The sequence below is a fragment of the Microtus pennsylvanicus genome, chromosome 4 (genome assembly GCF_037038515.1).
Source record: "Microtus pennsylvanicus isolate mMicPen1 chromosome 4, mMicPen1.hap1, whole genome shotgun sequence".
Lineage (NCBI taxonomy): Eukaryota > Metazoa > Chordata > Mammalia > Rodentia > Cricetidae > Microtus > Microtus pennsylvanicus.
In genome coordinates, this window is record NC_134582.1 from 25,697,501 (window position 1) to 25,710,146 (window position 12,646).

Genomic DNA, 12,646 nt, shown 5'->3' on the forward strand with positions numbered 1-12,646 from the left:
GCTGGGATTAAAGGCATGCGCCACCACCGCCCGGCTGGTCTGTTTTTATTTTACATAGTTTTTATTCTGTTTCATTCTGTTTATTTTGTTTCCTTTGAGGGTTTTTCTTTCCATTTATGTATGTTACAGCATATTAATATTTTCTAAGGTTCTATTCATTTAATTTAACATGATTCGTTTGGGTATCTAGGTTGGTAATATCCACTGATTCAAGGTCAGTAGATTTGTTCTTCTTCTAACTCAATTCACTTGTCACAGCCCGAGGTTGAAGTTTTATTTTATTTATTGTATTTTAAATATTTAAAGCTTCCATTGGTTCTTTTCAAACAATGTGTTTCTTGGCATTTCCTACTTGATAAATCATTATCTTCACATTTCAAATAATTATTCAAATATGATTTCCATTGGTTCTCTGAACATAATTATGATTGAATATAAGTTTTGAGTCCTAAATCCAATACAACGATGTCCTCAGAAAATGTATATCTTGAATTGACATCTTTTTCTGTGGGAATCATATTGTTTTATGTTTTTGCTTCATAAATTGCGGTTAAAATGGACTTTTGGGTAATACATTATAGCAACTCTTTACATAGATTTATTTATTTATTGAAAGTCACAGGTATACCACAACAGGTATGTGGAGATCAACAATTTCCAGGCATCATTTCTCTTCTTTCAACATCTAGGTCCCTTAGATCATTCTCAGGTCATCAGATTTTAGAATCTTTACCAGCTGAATCTTCTGGACAGCCCCACAATCTGTATTTTATGCACCTTCCCCAGGGTGGCTATTGCCCCATAATTTGATTTGTTTTTCTGGGTTGCCTTGAATAATTTGGTGGAGATACTGATGTTCTATTTAAATTTATTTCTTGTTGTCTTAACTTTAGTTGCCAAACGTTACCCATGGCTCAATATAGATTAAAACTTCAAAGATGATTTGATGGAGATTGTTTTTTAATCCCTTGTGCAAATAAGTCTTTCATCATTTGATTATAGATGTAGATTATGGAATTCATTCAAAGTTTGAACATTTAGGGGTTGAAGAGATGAATCAGCAGTTACGAATGAGTACTGCTTTTTCAGAGAACCTGAGTTCATCACCCTCATCAGGCACGTCCCAGTAATCCAGTCCATTTGACTCTGATGAGCATTTGTACTCATGTGTACACACGCCCACACATACACACATAATTACCAGTAAAATAAATACTTAAAGTAAGTTTAAACATTTGAAGATTTTCTTGGATTTTGTTTTATAGATACAAAATGACCTAGATACAGTTATAAAGTAATAGAGAACTGAAGCCTTCTTCAAGGTTTCTGAACATGCTCGTAGTGATGTATACTGGTATTTTCCAGACCCCTGTGCACATATATCCATACAAACATGTATATATACATATACACATACAAATGCATACACATCTACACACACACACATGTGAGTTCCTGCATCGAGGCATGGAGAAGCCATTGTGTGAATCTGTGAAGGCAAAGCTTGGATTGTATTTAAGACCCCAAGACGTTGGAGATACTAGCACATGACATCTGCCAAGGACAGCTACACACAGGAAGTGGAATCAGCCCAAGAGCAAGATGTAAGCTTCAGGTAGCAAAGACATCTAATCCCTCTGACGCAAACACGGAGCTATAGGATTTGGAGTTTGCCCCGCTGGGTTTCAGTCCTACATCGGTTCTGTATTTCTTCATTCTGCCACATCGCTTCCTTATGGTAGGGTGATATACATTCTGGTTCATTGTATGTTGGAAGTGTGTGCTCTGCTTTTTAGTTTTATAGGAGGTTACAATTAAGAGATTTTGTTGAGTTCTAGAGAGACTCTGGTCTTTTAAATCACATTAAGACTGTGAAAGACTATGGGTTTTTTTCCCTGTGGTATTAAATTACTTTTGCATTTAGATATGGCCAGAAACCTATGGAGGCCACAGAGTGAAATGTGGTAGTCTGAGTGAGAACAACCCCTGTAGGCGCATATTTTTGAATACTTTGTCCCCAGCTGGTTGAACTGTTTGGGAAAGACAGAGTGTTGGGGGATATTATTTTAAGGCATGTTCCTTTTGTTTATGCTGTGGGACATTTGTTTAATGATGTAAAGATGTGTTGCTTTTGTTTATGCTCCATTTGTTTAACCCTGTGAAGCTGTGATTCTTTGCCTGACTAAAATGCCTAATGGTCTAATAAAGCGCTGAATGGTCAGTAGCTAAGCAGGAGCAAGGATAGGTGGGGCTGGCAGGCAGAGAGAATAAATAGAAGGAGCACCGAGAGAAGAGGAGGAGCAAGAGAACAAGGGGAGGAGAATGCCAGGGGCCAGCCAACCAGCTGCACAGCCAGACACGAAGTAAGAAGAGAAAAAAAAAGTATACAGGAATAGAGAAAGATAAAAGCCTTGAGGCCAAAGTTAGATGGAATAATTTAAGAAAAGCTGACAAGAAACAAGTCAAGCTACAGTTGGGCGATCCTAACTAAGAATAAGCCTCCATGTGTAATTTATTTGGGAGCTGGGTGGTGGGTCCCCCAAAAGGCCAGAAAAGTAGAATATCAAACAACTACTGGGAGTATTTGTCTTGTTGGAGTAAGTATGCACTGAGGGTGGACTTTGAGATTTCAAAAATCAGTTCTCTCTCTCTCTTTCTGTCTCTCTCTCTCTCTCTCCCTCTCTACCTCTCTCCCTTTCTCTTACATAATTGTGGATCAAGATGGGAGCTCTTGGCTCTTCCTGCCTCCATTCCGTTGCTTTGCCATTATGGGCTCTAATTCTCAGAAACCATAAACCCATATTAAACATTTTCTTTAATAGGCTGTCTTGGTCATAATGTCATGTCACATCTTGTTACTTTAATAGAAAAGTACCAAGAACAGGTGTTCACATTTGTTGTGAGGGTTAAGTGTGTTCATGTAAATAACAACTTGCCATTACCATGAACATAGATGTTCTTATGGTTCTTGTTGTTTTCTCATTGAAATACTTTGCACCTAAAAATGTGTTTTCTCTTGTGGGGTACAGGAGATATTGGTTTGACCATGTTCAATTTGGGATCTCAGCATGAATCTCTCTTTATAGAGTCTTTCAGAAGCTCATCCATTTTAGTTTACAAGATTGTGAAAACTAAAATTAGATTCTGCTCCATGGACATTATTTTCCTTCTTTATCATTTCCAATATTTATTTCCCTCACATTCAGAGTCAAGAAACACAGAGAATGCTTTACCCATTTGCTTCAGCCAGAAAGACTCCTTGTCTTATCTCGCACTTTGCATTTTCAAAATAAATATTACTCAGCAAGGTTTTAACCATTCTAATGTCTTTATTTGAGGTCTCCAAGATTTTTAATATGCTGTCTTATTTTTCAAAAAGTTTTATTTTCAGAAGAGAAAAAATATTTCTATAAAAGTAGATGACTTTGCTTTAATTTCTATAACCAAGAAAAAATAATAGAGCTATGTTAAAAAAGAAATCGAGTAAGAAAGAAGCCCGTGATAAAGACTTTGTCTAGTAGGTCTGAGTAAGAGAGCAATGATTGCAAAGAATGTTATAGGCACAGAAAATGGAACAGATTAAAAGACTAATTTAAAGCAGAATCAACTAAAGAGAAGTAAAAGTTCCAGACACACAACACACACACACACACACAACACACACACACACAACACACACACATACAGACAAGGGGAAGAGAACACAACAAAAAAAATTAAAGAACAGAAACGGAGGAGTGGATTGAGGGGGAAGAGATGGTGGGAGGAGAAGAGATAGGGAAAAATTGAGTCACGATGGAAAATAAGTAAATTAAACTAAAAAAAAACAAACTTGAAAGATTGAAATTTTGTGACAATTCACATTTATGAAAAAATTTCACCTCTCATTTGATTAGGAATGCAGAGATTTCAAAATCACCAAGAAGAATCTGACAGAGGTTCTCATACAAAGATGAGGATTCTTTAGCCCAACATTTATTTTTTGTATTTCAATTTTTTCCACAGTGGGTTTTTCCTAATTTTCTAAGACTTATTGCACCTTTGCACAAATAACACACAGAAAAAAGATTGTCTTTTGTTATTAAGCATATTCTCCATCTCTATCCCAAGACCGCTGTCCAGCTACCATCCATTCATCTGTAGATATTATCTAAAGCAGCAAGTAAGAAAACATACTTAGGCTTCTCTATCTAGTGTATGAAATCCTGTACCTCCAGATATTAGATTCACTGAGAGAAATAATTTAATAAATAGATAAAGATAAATTATAGAAAGTACACACAATATATCATTATCTACATCTGTCTATATGTAAATACATATATCTATATCTTTCTACATATCTATATCTATGTATTTCCTGCCAATTGTCAGGCAACCAAGTATACCTTAGAGCACAAAACTTAGTTATTCTCTAAGTATAACTTAGAGGATCTGGGGAGAAAAGCCAGTCCATAAAGTACTTGCTCCACAACCATGAGGATTAGAATTTGAACCACAGAACTCATGTAGAAGCTGGGTATGACAGCTAAGGTTTGCAGTATCAATGCTGGGAACAGAGAGTCCAGCAGATTAGCAAGGCTTCCTGACTATCAACACTAACGAAAAGCTCCAGAACATTGTGAGGCCCTGCCTGTCTCAAACAACAAAAACAGATGGGTCCCAGTGGATGAAAACAGAGACTCACCTCTGGCACACTGGTGCCTGCGTGTCTACTGTTGGGTAGCAGTTTCCCCCAAAGTTAAAGCTCCCATCAATTTGGGTAAAAGCTCTTTAAGACACAGGATTTTTACAGAAAGGAGAAATAATGGGATGCTCTACAAAGAGGTGTAATCCATGATTCAGGGAAGCTCATTAAGGCAGGACCTAAACAACTCAAAATAGCTTAAGGACCCACTGAATTTACCAGTTCCCTAGGTTCTTCCGTTCCGAGAGTAAAGAAACTAGGACACACTCTCAGACCTGTTCAACTTCCTAGAAGAGGCAAAACCCTACCAAGCTGCCTGGCAGAGGCTCAGATCAACTGAGAAGCCAGGAAATGGCATTCTCTGCTTTGTTCAGCTATCCACAGGGTGTGCGCATGCTCCATGGTTCCAGCTTTCATTGAGCTGTCACCCATCTTAGGGTGGGCTTTTGGTGATGCACCTATCTTTGAGTCATTTCTGTTCCCTATGCAGCCTCTCACCCATACTCTTGTAGGTAACCACAATATGAGTCATTGGTTCACCGAGTTGTACTTTGACGGTGATCTGTAGTTTTTCTGTCATTGGTTCCCTGAATGAGGTAAGTAGACATTTGTTCATGCCCCTGTGGGACAGTGTCAGGTAAGATCTGCACACACATGCACACACATGCACACACGTGCACACACACATGCATGCCAGTATACACATACACCGAAGCACACATAATGAAGTAAAGGGGAGAATTTATAAAGAACTGCTTAACCAGCTGGCTTCCACCTGGGTATAGCTGCTGGCTCCTCATAACTTTGAATTCTCTTGTCAGGTTATACTGGGAAAGTGGAACAAAGACTGATCCTAATTTCTTCCAGGTGGAGAATTGAAGATACCATTAACTAAAATTGGTCTCCAGAGATCTGAACCCTTAGTAGAGGGTGAGCTAGGCACAGAAGCGTGTTGTTGAGCACCGCTGCGTTCTTTCTAGATAGGAAGAACAAAAGGAAATCCCCTTTGAAAGTGTGAACAAAATAGCAGGTCCTCGGAAAGTTTTCCAGAGTGCATTGCTGAAGGAGATAATGGCGATGAAGTGCTAATAGTAACTATTTTAAAAATATCCATTATCTTGACAAAATTAAAAGGACTTGTGTCAAGAACAGAATATTGAAAACAAATTTGTCTTTTCCTGACATTGGAATCGGCTAAATTTAGCACTGGTTAATGGCTGCTTGTGTTCTGAGGCAGATAACACAGAAAGACATATGTAAGAAATGTACATTTTCAGAGGCACCTGTGTAGTGAATAGCTGCATGGAAACATGGATTGCTTTTCTTATCAAGGTCCATCAGAGTCAAGGTTCTTGGAAAGGGTAGACCGTTCAGCTCAGAGAGAAATATTGTGTCCATGATTGCTCTGCGGGATGCTAGGCTGCGAAAACCACACATTTCCCTCTTTCCCCATAGTCAAACACACCTAAATCTGAATTAAAAGAATCTTCAGACTACACCCTCTGAAAAAGGCAAGGAGATAAACAAAGGCAACACAGAAATTAATGACGTGGTCCAAGCTCAGGAAGGTTCAGTGTGGAAGAAGGAAGAACTTAAACCTGGTTTGTGTATACCAGGAAAGTGGATGCCATAGAATGTGGCTCTGGCCAAATAGGAGAAAAACAGAAGCACGGCAGTTTTCTTTCCTTTTATCTATCTATCTATCTATCTATCTATCTATCTATCTATCTAATCTATCTCTACCTGTCTATCTACTATCTATCTATCTACTATCTATCTACTATCTATCTATCTATCTATCTATCTATCTATCTATCTATCTATCTATGTATCTAATCTATCTCTACCTGTCTATCTACTGTCTATCTATCTATCTATCTATCTATCTATCTATCTATCTATCTATCTATCTATGTATCTATCTATCTATCTATCTATCTATCTATCTATCTATCTATCTATCTATCTATCTATCTATCTATCTATCTATCTCAACATGGAAGCTGTAGTACAGCCCAGTGAGTCACACAGTGTACCCTTTTGTCCATACATTTTTACTTGTAAGTATTCAGTGCAATGAGTCACTGGTCTGGTTCGAGGCCTCTGGTTACACCCTTGATACTGAGTCCTTACTAGGATTCCTCTTGGATACCTTGTTATTGCCCTGTGTCATGGAGATCCTTTAGTTTTGGATCTTCAGGACTGGCCCCTTCATCCAGGTGGATGCTGGAGTGGGCTACCTTTTAGTGCTGTTTCTGGGCCTGGGTGGTAGCTGGGTTGGTCAGCCTGCCAGTTTTCCATTCCCATCACTACCTGGGCAAGCTCTTTAGCTCTGCCTCAGCTAACTCACCCAGTGTGCAAGGAGTGGGACTAGTTCTTCTGCGCTCACATCCTTGGATCTGTCTCACCCGAACTCACACCACCAGTGCTAGCCCTAGTCTTCTGCCCAGGTGAGCTGCAGGGTCTGCTCTCCAGATTGCTGCACTCGGAGAACTAGGTCTTCCATTCTCATGACCCCAAAGCCGGCTCTCCTTTCTGCATCAGGTGGCAGGGTTGGGAAGGTGCATATTTCCATTACCCTTGATGCCCCATGACATACAAGGGAGGGATCAGCAGCAGCTCTCCTGCTCTCATGCCCACAGGGCTGGCTCACCTGTGCCCCTGTTAACAGGGTCAGCTTTAGCATGCTGCCCACCTGCAGTGCTGTGCCCTCTCTCCCATGTGCTGCAGTTGGTGAGGGGTAGGGCTGGCTTTCCCATTCTTTCTCACCTGATGCAGATGACAAGGGGCAAGGGGAGGGAGGGCTTTTCTCCCTCACTCATTCCACCATATCCTAGATGAGAGGGGGAGGGTCAGTCCTCCTGGTTTCATGCTCCCCACCCCCAGGCCAGCTCACCTGCATCCCACCAGCAGGAACAGCTCTGTTGTGCTACTGGGGTGACATACAGGGTGTGCTCTCTGGAGTGCGGCTGCCAGTGGGAGGGAAAGGCCAGCTCTACCAAGCCCATGGTCAGTGATGGGCGGGGAGAGGTCTTCTCTCTTTCTCTCACTCAGCCATAACATAGATGAAGGATGGGATCCAGCTAGTCCAGCAATGGCTGTCTGTGAGTGGGAAGTCCAAGAATCCAGTAGTTGTTCAGCCCATGAGGCTGGATGTCTCATCTAGTGTTCCCGTACACACTGGAATCCTGAAGAAGTAAGCTCTGATGCCATTGAAGGAGTAAATTTGCCCACAAAGCAAGGGCAAGCAGGCCAAGAGCAAAGGCTGTCTTCATCCGTGTTCTTATATAAGCTTGAAGAAAAAGGGTTGACCTGAATTAAATGTGTCTTCCTCCTTTAAGATCTGGGATTTAAAGCATGTGTTTTCCCAGATCAAGAGGTCTGGATTAAAGACAGATCTTCCTACCTCAAAGATGTGGATTAGAAGTAGATTTTCCTATTTCAAATTAAGGAAAAATCTCTTGCAGATGTGTCCTCAAGTTTTTTATTTATTTATTTGTTTATTTATTTATTTATTTCCAAGACAAGGTTTCTCTGTAGCTTTGGTGCCTGTCCTGGAACTAGCTCTTGTAGACCAGGTTGGCCTTGAACTCACAGAGATCTGCCCGCCTCTGCCTCCCAAGTGCTGGGATTAAAGCACCACCCTGCTGCCCTCAAGTTTTGAACCTTTGCTAATTCCAGATATAGTCAGGTTGACAACCAAGAATAGCCATCATGGGTATCTTTTCAGAGGGACTATGGTGTTGACTCTAACAGTCGTAGCAATGTAGATGTTGGTACATTGCACAAAACTCTTCTAGAAGAAATTTGTCACCTAAGTCTTAACAGCTTTAAGAGTTCAGAGACCAATTTTATACTGGAACCCAATAGTTAGTTATATGCACAATGACTCTTCTCCAGATGATGTGCGGAAAAAACTCAGGCAACTCAGAATCTGAATTCAATTTACAGGCTATTCACAGTAGTTACAAGGCTCTGAAGAAATCTCTTTCCAAAACAAGAAAAGAACACCACTTGTTTCATTCCGTGACACTTGAACAACACAAAGGAGAATTGAGCCCTGTAGCCAGAGACAAGCGAGCAGACAGTACACATAATTTTTTTAGACACTCAGGATTGTCTTATTGGCTATAAAAAGCCATCTTTGACTCTGGCCTGGGAATCAGCTAGGCTAACAGTAAATCTTCACTTCTCTTTCCTCTCCTTCAAATCCAATCACCAGTCCAATTGCAAACCACCTTCTGTGACCTCTGTTTCCTCTCTACCCATATCTCCAGTGGCTCACATAGACCTTCTCCTCTTCCCCTCAGCATATGATAATGAAAATACTAGATGTACAGAATAAAGAAAGAATATTAAAAGCTACAAGGGAAACCAGGCAATGTTGTGGAATATCAGTTTAAGATGCATTACATCATAAACATTTGTTTTTTGTGTGTAATATTTGTTAAATGTCGCAAAGATACGTTGCATTCTTTTCTGTTGCATTTGTTTAACTCTGTGGAGCTGTGTTAACTTGCCTACTTAAAACTCCTGATTGTTTTAATAAAGAGTTAGCAGGAGAGGGATAGGCAGGACTGTCAAGCAGAAAGAATAAATAGGAGAAGAGGAGAAGTGAGAAAAAGAGAAGTGGAGGAGGGTGCCAAGGGCCGGTCACACAACCACACAGCTAGCAATGGAGTAAGAAGGAAAGCAAGATATTTAGAATAAAGAGAGGTAAAAACACCAGAAACAAAAGATAAATGGGATAATTTAAGTTAAGAAAGCTGACTAGAAGCAATTCAAGTTAAGGCCAGACATCCATAAGTAAGCACAAGTTTCTTTGTATTTATTTGTGAGCTGGATGGCAAGTCCCCCCCCCCCAAAGCAAAGAGTTAAAAACAACCAACTACATGGCAGCACTGGTGCATGACTTTAATCCTAGCAGTCAGGAGGCAGAATCAGGCAAAACTCTGTGAGTTTGAGGCCAGCCTAGTCTACAAAGCGAGTTCCAGGGCAGCTAAGGTTATACAGAGAAACACTATATTGGAAAAAAAAATAAGGCTGCAAGGGATAAAGGCAGACCTATTAGAATTACACCTGACTTCACAATGGAGACTTTAAAAACCAGAAGGGCCTGAACAGATGTGCTGCAAACTCTAAGCAATTATAGATGTGAGCCCAGAAAAACTTTCAATCACTATAGAGAAAAATAAAGCATTCCCCGATAAAACCAAATTTAAGAACTACCTACAAACCAAGCCATACAGAAGGCACTAGAAGAAAACTCCATTCTAAAAAGATTAACAACCCCTCAAAGAAATACAAGGAATAAGTCCTCTCACATCAGCAAAATCAAAAGCAGGGAAACACACAACCATCATCATCACCACCAACACCACCACCACCCAAGGGCACATAATGAAGATTGAGTGTACATTTTCCTTTCTTCTAAGTCTTTTACTCAAACTTAATTGTTTTGTAAAAATATCTTTCCACTTTTATTTAAATGTATAAAAATGCTAAGAAATAAACCCACATATTCAAACAATGGGAATCAATACAAGGTTTGCATCTTTCTATTTCAAGGTTGGCATGCCTGTTATAGCTTTAATTTATAGATGGTATAGTTTAAGAAATGTCTGAATTACTCACATGGGCATCTCCATTTGTAAGTTACTCACATAATTTATTAAAAGACGTAATAACCTAGGTTACTTTGAGGAAGGAGCAAAACGCCTGACAGAAAATCCTTTGATATATTCATGACTTGATGAGTTTAGTCACTGGTAAGGTGATAGATAAACACGTCACCTTAGCAAACACCTTGGCTGGAGAATCTAAGTAAAGATATATAAACATTGATTTGCATAAGTGTTTATCATTTCCAAATCTTTCTCCAAACTAAACCCAAAGAAGTCATTTGAGAAGGAAACTGATGTCGCAGTAGCACAACAAAGGCCAGGCTATATACAGTCACAAAGTGCAGATACCTGACCAGTAACAAGATGAAGGAGGATGATGAAGGGATGAATTTACATCAGAATAAGCAGAAGGAAGATTTTTTGGGGGGAGGGAGGGGAAGAGAACAAATATAACTAAAACCATAATGGAAAGGCAAATTAAAATTTAGAATCTAGCAACATATAGTAGCACAAACCTGTAATTCCAACACTATAAGTTCAGTGTCACCCAGGGCTATATAACAGATACTAGGCCAGTCAAAATTGTGTAGCAAGATCCTGTCTGAGGAAAAACAAAACAAACAAACAAACAACAAACAGACAACATTCAGGAATTTAAACAAAGAAAGGAGACATGTCTATTTTAACAGACATTTAATGTTGGGGAAAATAAAATGAACTTGCTCAATGAACGATGGCAAACCTTTGAGTGGGTGCTGACAACCACAATCTCTTCAAGCTCCTAGATTAAAACCATTCATGCACATGAATTGTGCTTCCTCAAGGTTTTCTGTTGTGTGTACATGTGCCTGTGAATTCTTCTCTAAAACAAAGACTTTCAGCTTATCAAAAGATCAAGGAGAGAGGAGAGAGGGAAAGACAAAGATATAGTTATAGAAATTAATAAATTTCTATAAATTAATAGAAAGTATGAACATTCAAGTTTTATGGAACACTACAAAACTACTCTGAAAAATGTGCTTTCTACTTCAGCAAGCAAATGAATAAAAGGGAAGACTAAAATGACAGTGACAAATTGAAGTTATTAATAAATTAATAAATGTATAAACAGAACACTTGAGACCTATACGATAGTACAAAAATATCAAATCTATGAGTGATTTATGGGCATAAGAGAAGTAGAAAATTTTTATGCTAAAGGCCTTAGAAACCAAATTAGTTACTTTTCTGTTGCCGTGATGATAATACCATTACCCAAGGGAACTTAAATAAGAAAGAGTTTATTTGGCTTTATAGTTCAAGAGAGACGAGTCCAGCCTGCCAGGGAAAGTTTGGCATTGTGTAGGAGCAGGAAGAAGAGAAGTCATTTCATCCGAGCACAGGAAGTAAAGCCTGCCACGAGGGGCATGTATCCTCCAACAGGACTCCACCCCCTAAAACTTCTACAATCTTTCCCTTAATTGTGGTTCAGAAAATCTCAACTTAACTCAAAATATCCAACAGTACAGTGTTCTGTTTTTAATATCTGAATCTGTAGCATGTTTGGAGGCTATTAGTCATAGAAGCACCAATGAGAGAAGCTAGAAAGACAGTAGGCTCTGATGACTGTACCACCAGTGACAGCAGTAGAAATAGCTAGGTACCAACTATAAGAATACTGCAAAACAATAGTTAATTCAAGTGCCCAATGTAAACTGGACACTTTTAAATTTGCATTATGTTATTTTACCTTTACAACAAATTTCTCATTGCACAAATTTTATGCAAATGAGGAAAATCAGTTTGATGAGGCTTATCTCAGTCTACTTTCTATTGTAATATGTGTATGTAATGCCTATATGTAATAAAAAATCTCTAAGGTTGGATAATTGGTAAAGGAAAGAAATCCACTTAGGTTTACAGCTCTGGCAGCTGAAGTCCAAAATGAAGGCCCCATGCAGCTTCCTGATGTGGCAGTCAGAAGAGCAAGTGGCAGTGTGCAGAAGGGACTAGACATGGGTGACAGCCTGCTTCCTCCTCAGCCATGCAGTCACTGACTAGTCAAGGAGAATTAGAACTGCTCACAGCTCAAGCACTAATCCAGCAACACAAGAAAGGCATTAACCGGATTGGCAAATGGCTCCGTGGGAAGGACACCTGCCCTATAGACTGACAACCTGAGTTTAATCCATGGAACCTGAGGTGGAAGGAGAGAATGGACTTGAGAAATTTGTCTTCTTACCCCTATACAGGTGCAGTAGCTCTATAGCACACAAACACACATGTGCACACATGCACAAATACATTTTTTAAAAATTAATAAAGATCAAGATATTTTAAAAGCGAGGCACTGATT